Here is a 15141-nt window from a genome sequence, read left to right as displayed (position 1 = left end):
AGCTTTATCCTTAGTATACCCCAAGTTGAGCCTTAGCCTATTCTTAAAAAATTTTCACCACTTAACTAAGCTGAATTCGTTATCTTTGACTACTTTCACCCTCAACATACCTTATTATGCCATAAGCTTTTAAGCAAGTTTGGGGAGGAGGGGGGATAAATTGTTGTAAGTGGGGGAATAATTTTTGCAGTAAGAGATTAAAAACAAATTAAATAGTTGTTATGTGTTGTGCCTCTATTGAAAAAAGAGAAAAATGACATGTGATAATTTCTTCTTGAGAATCAATTGTGAACAATGGGGTAGGCGCAAAGGAAAAAAATATGCAATCTCTTACTATCTTCTTTGGGGGATATGAAAAAGAAAAAATAAGTGCGGGTGCTTGCTTGGTTAATTGTGCTTATGGTATAACGTAGCTTAAATGACTTGTCACCTACCCATGTACCTAGGCCACGTTGTGATAACCGAAAAAGACCTATTGATTCCAAAGAAAAATTTGTCAACATTAGTGGAGAGAGGTATGTCATCCAAACTTATTGATCATGTGTTAGTGGAATGTCGGGAAGTGTAGAATGGTTGTGATATGAACGTCAAATACTTCTAAATTGTACATCCAAGTTAGTTCTTAGAGTTATCGAGTTGAAATTCTGGTTATTGATTGCTTGAAGTTGTGCAGGTGGTAATGGTAGTTCAATCATTGGAAGGTTTAGTTATCTATTACATTGTTTTTTTTTTTTTAGTTTAGTTGAGTTTTAGCTTTACTCGGGGGGCGAGTTAAGATTCAGTTTGGGGGAATTTGTTAGGCTATTTTTAGCCTAAGTTTTGGGTCACATTTTATAGTTGTTTTTCTTCTTTATTATTATTTTTGGAATAGAATTACGCTTGTTTTCTTTGGTTTCAGGTTTCTACACTTGGAATGTAGAAATTGGACAAATTTCGGAAAACAGTGATCTATAAAATAGAGAAAATTTTGAAAGAAAATAAAGCTGAAACTTCAAACCTGAATTCTACTATGTTCTGATTATATTTTGGAAAAATTTAAAACATAAAAGTTTTAGATCTCTTTTTTATCTTTCCAACGCATCTTGAATCAGCTCATTTGGAGTTCGGATAAGAAATTTATGCTCATTTTAGTAAAACAGATCGAAGCAGAAAATTCCATCTCGCCGCGGCGAGATTTCCATGGCCGCGGCTAGAAAGTCTGGGCAGAAACGTGGTTTTTTGATGCACTTTTGGCCGCGGCGAGACCATTTTTGGCCACGGCGAGCGTCTGTACGGTCAGAAGTATTTTTGTCCGACGAACCCTAAAAATTAGATATAAATAGAAAACTGCGATTGGAAGTCAAGGGAAGCGATTTGGAACCCTAAAACACAGCAGAGAGCGGCAGGAAGAGCAGAGGAAATCAAAGTGAAGATCCAGAATTCATCCACCAACAGTTTCTTTCTCTATTCCTCTTTAATTTATTTATGTTGAATATTGTTATAGGAATGGTTATGGATTTATTTCTGAACTAAATTTCCCATTTAGGGAGGATGATGATTGTTGTTTAATGTTTTGCCTAGTTAATGTTTAATTGCCATTCCTTCATTCTTGTTGTGAAATTATCTTAATTTGTGTTTAATTTCATGTTTAAGATTGATCACCTTATGCATGCTTTATGATCTCAATTCGAAATCTGAAAAGTGAGAATTGAGAATGCTAAAATTTGGATAATCGATGTTCTATGTGAAACGAGAGTATTTACATGACTTATGTGACGAGTAGATTATTACCTAATGCTGATTTCATGTTAGTTTAATTAAGGAATTAATTAGATAACATGTGATTTAGAATCTAGAAGATCTGAAAAGAGCTAGGTTACTTTATAATCTGTCATTCACTTCAAGAATAGGATAGCAATTAGGCATTAACGATTTGGGTAAACAACAACAGGATTCTCCACCCTATCATCTCATCTTGCTTAAACTCTAACTGTGTTATAAGTTTTCTGAATTTCTTTAATTCTTTTAAATCAAAATTCTTTACGATTTGTCAAATAGAGTTATAGGTATAGTTTAGTAGTAGTTAATCCAATTCCCTGTGGTTCGACCTCACCTGTGTGAGTTTACTACTTGATTGCGTATACTTGCGTAGTGTTTATAATTTCAGCAACACCTAAGTGTTTCATAGAGGGGGAAATAATCTTCTTGGACAAAGGTGTACAAACTTTGTTCAAGCTTTTGGTGATCCCCATCGCCACTTTGGGTGTTTGTTCTTCTTTCTTTTTTTGTTCTATTCTCAAGTTTTATATTGTTCTCTTGTTCTCCTCTAAACACTCCTATATATACTATCATATATTTATATATTGACTATATAATATTATATATATTATATATACATAATATATATATACACTCTTTATATCTCTACTATATATCATCTATTATATATATTCTATATCATATATATACACTATTATATATATATATACTTTTATATAGTTTACATTTACTTGTATTTTTGAGTTATGAGTTGTAACTCTTTTCTTTTATTTGTATTTTGTACTTTGGGATTGTAACTCTTTATTTAATATATTGTCCTTGTAATATTTTGTTTAGAGTTGTAATTGTCTTAGTCTTTTATTCATCTTATTTTATTCTTCCATTGTAATTTCTCTATTATTTCTAATAATCAAGAAGATTATTTTTTGTTTTCAATGGAAGGAGAAACAATCAAGATGATGAACCAAGACTTGGTGAGATTGAATCGCTTTGATGGCACCAATTTCACTAGGTGGCTGTTGGGTTTTATGCCCTAAATAAAACTTCATTTCAATGTAATCTATTTTATTCAATATCAATAAAGAAACATAAGTATTTTTTATTCATTTGTATGTTTTGGTTCATCTTATCAATTGCTTGTCTATTTGATTTATAAATTCATCCAAACCCTTTTCACATACTTGATCTTGTTTATTGTGTTGTCAACACAGTGGAAAGTAAACATGTCTATGTGATTAAAGATTCCTAGATTTATCAGAGCACTGGGGTTTTACTGATATGACAATCTACAACAGAGTTTACTTGCATTTGGAGAAATGCTATGTTCTTTCCAGAGCATTGGTTAAAGTAAAGCTTGGGTTGGATGCATGGAGTATGCTTCGGAAGGGACCGATATGGAACTTTGACATAGATTTATTAAACTTACCGTAATATCTATTCAAGTCAATATCGCCTAGTTGATCCTAGATCAAATGATCTTAATCCTTATATGATTAGGTTCAATCTCAAGAGTGTTATTCGTGTTCTTTGATTTGTTAGTTAAGCCTACTTTTGGGTCAGGGTGATACGTACATTTTGGGAACACGGTAGTGCAATTGAGTGGGAGTGCTAACATAAATATGGAATCTATAGCTTCTATCTGGCAAATAGAAAGTAAAGGATGATTTCCTTTGAGCTTGACCAAACGGAAATAAATGGTGGAGTACTCATTTCACTTAGCTGAAATATCATTTATACGGGGTTAAGTGTTTTAAGGATAAAATACATTGTAGGGTGTTACGGTAATCTAATCCCTTTACAGTGTAGATCATCTATATAGAGGATCATTGATAAATTCGAATTATAACAATGGATAACTAATGACGTTGTCTATATGGTGGAACATATAGAGCGTTCTATATATTGAGAGTGCAATTCTAAGTTCTATGCGTGGATTCAACGAAGAATTAATAAGTCAGTGAATTTAGGATGTAAATTCTTGATCTGCTTATTGGAAGCTCGGATATATAGACCCATGGTCCCCCCACTAGTTGAGACAATATTACTTGTAAGACTCATTTAATTGGTTTTGATTAATCAATTATAATTCTCAAATTAGACTATGTCTATTTGTGAATTTTTCACTAAGCAAGGGCAAAACTGTAAAGAAAGAGTTTTAGGGTATATTTGTTAATTAAGATACTTTGTTTGGTCTAATTAATAAATATGATAAATGACAATATTATTTAATAATTATTTATAGTTATTAAATAGTTGAAATTGACATTTAAATGGTTGAATTTGAAAATTGGCGTTTTTGAGAAAATGAGATGCAGAAATGATAAAATAGCAAAATTGCAAAAGTGAGGCCCAAGTCCACTAAGCCATGGCCGGCCACCTTAGTAGGTTTTATCATTTCATATTTTCATTATTTTAATGCCAAATAATTCAAACCTAACCCTATGTGGCATGCTATAAATAGATAGTGATGGCTTTAGGAAAAAGTGACTTTTGCATCTTGTTTCCTTCAGAGAAAAACCTGAGCCATAACACTAACCTAGCTGCCACTCTCCTTTATTCTTCTTCATTGAATATTTCGAACCCTCTTAGTGATAGAGTAGTGCCCACACACAGCAAGTAGTACCTCAATCATAGTGAGGAAGATCGTGAAGAAAGAAATTCAACAAGAAGGACACTTGGGCTCAGATCTTGATAATACTCTGCGACAGAAAGGATACAAGGGTTAGAGAGCTGAGTGGAAGGAGACATATTATTCCGCTGCACCCAATGTAAGGTTTCTCATACTTTATATGTGTTTATTTATAATCGTTTTAGAAGTTCATATTTAGGGTGTTAATCAACATACTTGTGAGTAGATCTAAGATCCTGGTAAAATAATTCCAACAGTGGCAAGACAAGGTAAGGTTCCTCCTAACCACACTCAAGATTGCCTATATTCTTAAGTCCACCTTGGAGCCCTTACCCGCATCTACCGACAAGGATACCGATGAGATCAAGGCACAAAGGAAGAAGAAAGAAGATGACAATCTTCTATGTAGAGGACACATCCTCAACTCACTCTCGGATAGGCTTTATGACCTATACACCAACACTAAAGATGCCAAAGAAATTTGGGATCACCTTGAAAAGAAATTCAAGGCCGAGGAGGATGGTACCAAGAAATTTTTAATTTCTCAATATTTTAATTTAAAATTTCTTTATGTTAAACCTCTTTTACCTCAAATTCATGAGTTGCAAGTTATTGTTAATAAATTGAAAGTGCTCAAAATTGAACTTCCCGAGGCATTCCAAGTTGGTGCAATAGTGGCAAAATTGCCACCATCTTAGAAGAATTATAGGAAGAGAATCCTTCATAAAAATGAGGATTACTCTTTGGAAGAAATCCAAAAACATATTCGAATCGAGGAGGAATCGATATGTAGGGATAAGCTTGTGGAGGGGTCTAATGAAGAGACTCCAAAGCAAATGCAACTTCCAAAGTTCCTAATAAGAATAAGGGAAATACCAAAAATGGTAATACCTTGGGTCCAAAGTCTAAACCAAACCAATTCAAAGGTGGAAAAGGTCCATGTTTTGTGTGTGGAAAACTTGGACACTATGCTAAGGATTGTAAGCATAGAAAAGACTTTAAGGGACCCAAAATAAATGCTATCGAGGAGGATATCATTGCTACTCTTAGTGAGGTGAATTCCGTGCAAGGGAAAGTGAAGGGATGGTGGTATGATACATGTGCCACCGTTCATGTCACATATGACAAATCATTGTTCAAGACCTTTGAAGAGTCAAAGGGTAACCATGAGATCCAAATGGGCAATGAGGTCAAATCAAAGGTACTAGGCAAAGGTACCATTAATGTGTTTTTCACCTCCGGTAAGAAAGTCACATTGGTGAATGTGCTTTATGTGCCCGACATGAATAGAAACTTGATAAGTGGTGACTTACTTGGAAAGCCCGGCATTAAGGCCGTTTATGAATCCGGTAAGCTCATACTTACCAAGTGTAATGTATTTTTGGGCAAGGGGTACTCTTGTGAGGGAATGGTGAAATTGTGCACCAATGATGTAACTTTTAATGTTAGCAATAATAAAGCATCTAGTTCCACTTATATGATTGAGCATGATTCTTTATTTTTGTGGCATCTTAGATTAGCTCATATTGATTTTTCTACTATGAAAAAAGTTAAAAAAAAAATGTGGCATGATTGATTGTGATATAAGAAATTATGGTAAATGTGAAACTTGTGTAAAAGCAAAGATGGTTAAAAAACCTTTTCCAAATGTTGAAAGAAATTCAAAATTGTTAGATTTAATTCATAGTGATTTATATGAATTAAATGCTATTCTAACTAGAGGTGGTAAAATGTATTTTATTACTTTTATTGATGATTATAGTAGATATACTTATGTATATTTGTTAAAGGAAAAGGATGAGGCCTTTGGTGCTTTTAAGATTTTCAAAGCGGAGGTTGAAAATCAACTTAACATGAAAATAAAAGTGTTGAGAAGTGATAGAGGAGGTGAATACTTCTCTAATGAATTTACTCATTTTTGTGAGGAAAATGGTATAATTCATGAGAGTTCGGCACCACATACACCACAACAAAATGGTGTAGCCGAAAGGAAGAATAGAACGTTTCTTGAAATGGTCAATTATATGATAGTGTACTCTAAGTTGAACAACAACTTATGGGGGGAGGCACTTTTAACCGCATGTCATATTCTTAATAGAATACCTATGAAGAAAAATGACATGTCTCCATATGAGTTATGGAAAGGAAGAAAACCAAATATTGGTTACTTCAAAGGGTGGGGGTGTCTTGCTTATTGTAAGAAGACCGAACCAAATAGAACCAAGTTGGGTTCAAGGGCCATAAAATCTGCATTTGTTGGTTATGCCAACAATAGTAAGGCATATAGGCTATTGGATGTGGAATCTAATGTTGTAATTGAATCTAGAGAAGTAGAATTTTTTGAGAATAAGTTGTATGAGGACAACTCTCAAAGTTCCACACCTCTAGGTGAGAATATTTTATATGAAAATAATTCTCAAGCTTCTACTTCTAAAAGAGGATCTCAAGAGGAGAACACTACTAAAGTTGTAGAACAACCCATTGAACCTAGGAGAGGTCAAAGGGTGAGAAAAGAGAAAAGTCTAAATAAGGATGAAATAGATTCTCAACTAATTTCTTTCTACATGGTAGAAGGGACTAAAGAAGAAGTAATAAGGAAAATTCCTTTAATACTTCTTATTGAGGATGATCCTAAGACTTTTCTAGAAGCCATGCAATCTAGAGATAGTGCATTTTGGAGAGAAGTAGCTGATGATGAGATGGACTCAATTCTCTCCAATGACACCTATGATGTTGTGGATCTTCCGCAATGATGCAAAGCAATTGGGTGTAAGTGGATATTTCGAAAGAAATATCTCACTGATGGCTCTATACAAACCTTTAAAGCTAGGTTAGTAGCTAAAGGTTTTAGGCAAAAGGAGGGTATTGATTATTTTGATACTTATGCTCATGTTGCTAGAACAACTACCATAAGGGTGTTGTTTGCATTGGCTTCATTACACAGCTTGTATGTTCACCAAATGGATGTAAAAACGACATTCTTAAATGGTGACCTTAATGAGGAGGTCTATATGGAACAACCTGAGGGGTTTGTCCTACCAAAGAATGAACATAAAGTGTGTAAGTTGAAGAAATCCTTATATGGATTAAAGCAAGCTCCGAAACAATGGCATGTCAAGTTTGACAATGCTATTCTTTCAAATGGCTTTAGGCATAACAATGGAGACAGGTGTTTGTATTCAAAAACTTGTAAAAAATTATGTGATAATTGTTTGCTTATATGTGGATGACATGTTAATCCTTAGTGATAACATGAAAGGAATAGAAGAAACTAAGAGGTTTCTTTCTTCAACCTTTAAAATGAAAGACCTTGGAGAAGTGGATACTATTTTGGGTATCAAAGTTACAAGGCATAGTGGGGGTTTTGCTTTAGGGCAAGCACACTATATTGAGAAAGTGTTGAATAATTTTAGCCATCTAAAGGCTAAAGAGGCCAACACACCATTCGATCATAGTAAAATAGTGGTAGAGCAGTGGCTCAGTTGGAGTATGCAAGTGTTATAGGGAGCTTTATGTACGCTGCCCAATGTACAAGGCTCGATATATCATTTGCGGTGAGTAAACTTAGTAGGTTTACTAGTAATCCAAGTGTGAATCATTGGAAGACAATAGGGAGAGTTTTGGGTTATCTAAAGAAAATCAAAAACCTATGCCTTCACTACTCCAAATTTCCTTCAATTTTAGAAGGATATACTGATGCAAGTTAAATAGCCAACCTTGAGGATAATTTGTCCACAACTGGTTGGGTATTTACCCTAGGTGGAGGGGCGGTTTCTTAGGGGTCCAAGAAACAAACTTGCATTTCTCATTCCACAATGGAAGCAGAGTTTATAGCTCTAGCTGCCACTGGGAAAGAGGCCGAATGGTTAAGAGATCTCTTAATTGGGATTCTAATAATTAAAGAGGATGTATCTACAATATCAATAACATTGTGATAACCAAGCAACATTGGCTAGAGCATACAGTAGAGTATATAATGGGAAGTATAGACATATTAGTCTAAGACATGGATATGTAAGTGAGTTGATTCAAAGATGAGTCATCTCAATATCCTATGTGAGATCAAGTGAAAACTTGGAGGATCCGTTTACGAAGCCACTAACTAGAGATATAGTGGAAAAAACTTCTAAAGGGATGGGACTAAAACTCCCTAAACTGGTTCACAATTGAGGGTAACCTATCTTAATACTAGTAACTTTACTAGTGTTAGGTTCAATAGGTAAGAACAAATCAATGTGTGAACAAATGTGATAAGTACTATATGTCCCATCCTATAAAGTTGTGAAGTACTTACTGAGTTACCAATTTGAGGGTTAGACTTTTAAAAGTCTTTAATAGAATTCAGTTTAGAAAACAAGTATTTTGGTAACAAATACTGCAAGAATTCTACCTATATTGACCTAAGGGTGGTGCCGCCCTAAATGAGAAATAGGGAGTATATTTTCTCAACAAGGTCAATGAATGGAATGTGCACAAGGCCATTAACTGTGCAAAGCGAGACATGAGGTCTTGGGTGAACCTAGCAAAAGTGTGTGTGTCATTACCGTTTTATTATAAAGAAAAGTTAGTTTAATGCTCTGTCAACCAAATTTTCAATAAAATTTGTGATGGTTACACTATGGTTAAGTTCAAGTTGAAAAATACTTAACCTTATGCATTTAAGCAAGGACTCTATAGAGAGTGTTAATTATTCAATCAAAGTGGGGGATATATGAGGTATTTGATTGATTAAATAAAGTGTTACAATGAGGTATCACAAATTTTAATCTAGTGGGAGAATGTTATATTATTTATTAAATAATATAATGTTTAAGATTAAAATTGTTATATATTATATATATTATTATGAATATAATATAATTAGGAATTATATACATGTAATAATCACAATATAATGTGATTGGGAGTTACATATATGTAATAGTTGTAACATAAGAGGTGGAGTTACTAATATTTTGTAACTTCCACATGATCACTAATTAAGTGTGTAAAGAGTGGTTACACAACTTAATTTTTAAAATTCAAAAACTATAATTCAAATATAGTTGTTAGGGATTGAATTTTATCATTTATAATGTGTATGTGATATAAATAAAGTGGGAATAGTTTGGAATAGGTTGGAGTGTTATTTGCAAAAGCTGAAAAATTTGGTAACTAGTAACTAGTTACTATTTTTTTCTGCATTAATAGTAAAATATTTTTTGCTATTGGGATGGCTTTTAACAACTCCCATAACCTCCAAATCACTCTTTTATCGAAATCTAAATCGCTAGATGTCGCAAATCAAGTTGCATGTTATCGCAACTTAGATCGCAAAATATCGCAACATATTGTGAAAGTATTATACTAAACACAAGCTTAAAAAACAATTTTGAGGATAGCATATGTTGCCAAAAAGTTGCAAAATGTTGCGAACATATCGATAAAAAGATAACATTAAACAAAAAGCAATCATAATATGGAAGGCATTTTATGTGGCAATAATGTCGCGATAATGTAGTGAAATGTCAAAAAAATGTAACATAATTAATAAAAAAAATAATAAAAATATTATAAAAGAGTACCATAAATAAATACTTACGTCCTCGTCCAACCAATTCCCCATCATCAACAACTTCGTGAAGAACTTGACATCGCCCATGTCAGTGTGCAGATTCTTAGGACAAACATTTGGAATATCCCCAATCAACCACCTCTTGAGTGCACGTAGCAATCTACAATCATGTGGTCTTTTTAGATCAACGTTCTCTGGAAGAACTTGCCTCTTCTTCTTTTCCCCAATGTAGTCCTTCAAGTAGCAAGGCAACTTTCTCTTCCTAAAAAATGGTACATCTTTTGGGGGTCCAGTCAGGAGTAGAACATCGTCTTGTGATTGTGTATCACCAATGGCCATGATAATTGCTTCCATAAGAGTAGACAATGCCACATTATCATCTAGTTCCTAATTTTTTGGGAACACATCTTCATTATCACTCTCCACAGGTCAACAACTTGCTTGGTCATATACTGCTTGGGTGGGTTGTGGTTCCCCCTCCTTCGGGTTCAACAATGCCATCAAAATGGTCATCTTAGCCAAAAGAGTCTCCTTCAAATCTTTCTAACTTTCTAAAAAGGATTGTCTCATATTGAGATGGCTATTCAGTAACTCTGTCTACGACAATATGATGGTAGCCTGCTGGGCCTCAAGTCTATCCAACCTCTTTGTCAGGTCATTATCCACATATGTGTAGGTTGGAGCGGACAGAGTGGCTGAAGTAGACAACTTGTTTGCTTTTGGAGCAGGTGGTGGTGGAACTAACTTTGCCTTTGTTATGACCTCATTAATGGTCTTTGCTTGGCTTTGAAACACAAACTCTTGTGTACCATCGCCCTCTACCGTCTGATCGATGTCCATCTCAAAACAAAGAAGGGATTTACCCTTATTAATGGACTTAAAATATTCCTCTTCAGTGGGCTAGGTAAACAAGCACTTATTTACGACCAACTACAAAACAAAAAAACAATCATAAAATAAAAACTGCCAAAAAATGTCGTAAAATATATCATAATTAAATTGCAAACAAATCATAAAATGTCGTGAAATCATCAAGAACATGTCGTCAAAACAGGGGCAGCATTTTAAAAGAAATATATATACCCAAATCGCGAATGACATCACAAACTGTCGCGATACAAGTTGTGAATTGAAAAGCAAGCATTTACGAGAAATATACATAAAATTATCGCAAATGAAATCACATAATATAGCAAAACAAGTCACGAAACTGTTGGAAATATTTTACCAGGATCTAGATTTACTACCAAGTATGTTTCATTAACATCCTAATATGAATTCTAAAACAATGAAATAAACACATATAAAGTTTTGTAAACCTTACATTGGGTGCAGCGGAATATAATGACTCCTTCCATTCAGATCTCTAGCCCTTGATTCCTTTCTGTAGCAGAGCATTATCAAGATCTGAATCTGGATCTCTTTCTCTAATTCCTTTGATGCTGATTCTCCTTCTTGTTGTTTGGATTCTCCTACAGTCTTACACACTATGATTGAGATACCACTTGATGTGTGTGGGCACTACTCTATCACTCAAGGATTTCGAAATTTTTAAGAGAAGAAAAGAGAGAGGAAAGTGGCTATGGCTTTCTCTGAAAGAAACAATGTGCAAGTCATAGTTTCCTGAAGCCAACACTTTCTATTTATAGAATGTCATCTAGGTTTAGGTTAGAATTGTATGGCATTAAAATAATGGAAAATAAATGGTAAACCCCTTGCATAGTGGGCGGCCATATAAGGGAAATGGGCATCACTTTGCAACTTTCCCATTTTGTCATTTTTTAATCCCATTTTCTCAAAAATGCCAATTTTCCAATTTAACCATTTAAATGCTAATTCTAATTATTTAATAACTAAAAAATTAATTATTAAATAATATTGTCATTTAATATATTTATTAATTTAGACATATAAACTCTCTTAATTAATAAATAAACCTAGAATCTCTTTTCTTTACAATTTCGCCCTTACTTAGTGAAAATTCATAAACTAGACATAGTCTAACTTTAGAATTATAATTGATTAATTAAAATCAATTAACTGAGTCTTACAAGCAGTATGGTCTCAACTAGTATGGGGACCATGGGCCTATATAAACCGAGCTTCCAATAAGTTGAACCAAATTTACCAAGTAAATTCCCTAACTTATTAATTCCTTATTGAATCCACACTTAGAACTTGGAATTACACTCTCAGTCATATAGAACGCTCTATATGTTCCACGATATAGATACGTCATTAAATATCCATTGTTATAATCCTAATTTGATCAATGACCCTCTAATAGATGATCTACATTGAATAGGCACTAAATTACCGTTACACCTTCAATGTATTTTATCCTTAAAACACTTAGCTTCGTATAAATGATATTTCAGCGAAGTGAAATGAGATCTCCACCATTTATCCCTGTTTAGCCAAGCTCGAAGGATATCATGGTTTCACTTCTAAATTCCTATAGAAGTTATAGACTCCATATTTATGTTAGCGCTCCCACTCAATTATACTATCATGTTCCCAAAATGTACGTATCACCCTGACCCAAAAGTAGGCTTAACTAACAAATCAAAGAACATGTATAGTACTCTTGAGATCAAACCTAATCATATCAAGATTAAGATCATTTGATCTAGGATCACCGGGTGATATTGAATTGAATAGATATTACGGTAAATTTTAATATATCTAATCAAAGTTCAATATCGGTCCCTTCCGATGTATACTCCATACATTCGATACTGGTAAACTTTGCCAATGCCCTGGAAAGGACATAACACTTATCCAAGGTGTAAGAATACCTATCGCTGATTATCATGTCAGTCTAAATCCAGTGAACTGACAAATCAGGGAATAAACTTTCGAACATATAATTAAGATTATATTCCACTGTGCTGACAACACTATAATTATTACCAAATTCATATGTTCTGGACTTAAATAGAATTCATACATTATATATATAATCATGAAATAAATCATGTGAACCATGCAACATAAAATGTTATTTCTGGTCTTTATTAATAAGTAAATCTGATTATATTGAAATGGGTTTTATTTAGGGCACAAAACCCAACAGAAACAAAAGTCAAGTTTTTAAAAATGTGTTATACTCAATAAATCGCGAATGAAATCGCAATGCGTCATAAAACAAGTCGCAAATAACTAATTTAACTTTTAAAATATAATTTTTATTGAATTAACAAAAAAAAATCTTGCAGAATAGAAAAGAAACATACCCAAGTGTTGAATAATATGTACATTGGTGTTTACCTTTATGTAGTGCAATGGGAAGATCATCATTGAGTGGCAGATCTGATGACGAAGATGCAAGTGCATGACATGAAATGAGAGGTGGATGCCTAGAGTACACTACAAGAGGCTTAAGAGGTGGTCGAGGTGTAAGAATTGGGGGAGCTATGACCGAGGCAGGCGAATGAACAAGATACTGATCAGAGCAGAAAGAACTTATATTTTTCACATAATCAAATTCAGGGGAGAGCCTTACTAGAAAGCTCATGATAGCCATCTGCTCTCGTTGACGTTGTTGAACCTTCACATCAACACTAAAGGGCAACATCAAATTTGTAACGTCCCCGCTTCAAGCCTCCATTGGGCCCTTACACCCACGATCTAATGGCTCTTATACACGAGTTCGTCACTCTGGCTGCTTCAAGGACTGATGACTGACCCTACAGACCAACACGAGTGTTTCCAGCATGCTTTGTCCTCACTCGCACGCTTCCTGGGAAAACTTCCCAGGAGGTCACCCATCCTGAAATTGCTCCAAGTCAAGCACGCTTAACTATGAAGTTCTTTCGTGATGGGCTACCGAAAAACAAGATGCACCTTGTTGATATAGGTAGTACCAATCAATCCATTTAAGCTCTCTTCAACTGTGTAGTCCCATACCTACACAGTCTCAGAATCATCCTACTTGACCTTCCCCAGGCGGTGTGGGATTGCACAGCTTACCCGGTGTTTCCCCTTACGGATCACGGGACTACTGACTGTCACAATCACCCCCCTTTACGGGTCCGACGTCCTCGTCGACCACACTTCCGGCTGGGTCAAGGCTCTAATACCATTTGTAACGTCCCCGCTTCAAGCTTCCATTGGGCCCTTACACCCACGAAGTAATGGCTCTTATACACGAGTTCGTCACTCTGGCTACTTCATGGACTGATGACTGACCCTACAGACCAACACGAGTGTTTCCAGCATGCTTTGCCTCACTTGCACGCTTCTTGGGAAAACTTCCCAGGAGGTCACCCATCTCGAAATTGCTCCAAGTCAAGCACGCTTAACTATGGAGTTCTTTCGTGATGGGCTACCGAAAAACAAGATGCACCTTGTTGATATAGGTAGTACCACTCAATCCATTTAAGCTCTCTTCAACTGTGCAGTCCCATACCTACACAGTCTCAGAATCATCCCACTTGACCTTCCCCAGGCGGTGTGGGATTGCACAGCTTACCCGGTGTTTCCCCTTACGGATCACGGGACTACTGACTGTCACAATCACCCCCTTACGAGGTCCGACGTCCTCGTCGACCACACTTCCGGCTGGGTCAAGGCTCTGATACCATTTGCAACGTCCCCGCTTCAAGCCTCCATTGGGCCCTTACACCCACGGACTAATGGCTCTTATACAGGAGTTCGTCACTCTGGCTGCTTCATGGATTGATGACTGACCCTACAGACCAACACGAGTGTTTCCAGCATGCTTTGTCCTCACTCGCACGCTTCCTGGGAAAACTTCCCAAGAGGTCACCCATCCTGAATTTGCTCCAAGTCAAGCAGGCTTAACTATGGAGTTCTTTCGTGATTGGGCTACTGAAAAATAAGATGCACCTTGTTGATATAGGTAGTACCAATCAATCCATTTAAGCTCTCTTCAACTGTGTAGTCCCATACCTACACAGTCTCAGAATCATCCCACTTGACCTTCCCCAGGCGGTGTGGGATTGCACAGCTTACCCGGTGTTTCCCCTTACAGATCACAGGACTACTGACTGTCACAAAATTATGTTACTCATATGTCTTCTTGACATCTATAAAATGGTTTATGAGGGATTTATCTTATTTTCCACACGATAAGATGCCTTGCACACGTCATACATGCAGGAGAGATTCCTTTTCCAGAGTACAAAATTTCTAAATAATCTATTAGTTCTTTAACAAATTCATCGTGATTGATCAA

This window comes from Cannabis sativa, chromosome 7 (assembly GCF_029168945.1).
Source record: "Cannabis sativa cultivar Pink pepper isolate KNU-18-1 chromosome 7, ASM2916894v1, whole genome shotgun sequence".
In the NCBI taxonomy this organism is placed as follows: domain Eukaryota; kingdom Viridiplantae; phylum Streptophyta; class Magnoliopsida; order Rosales; family Cannabaceae; genus Cannabis; species Cannabis sativa.
This window is presented reverse-complemented; position numbering follows the sequence as displayed.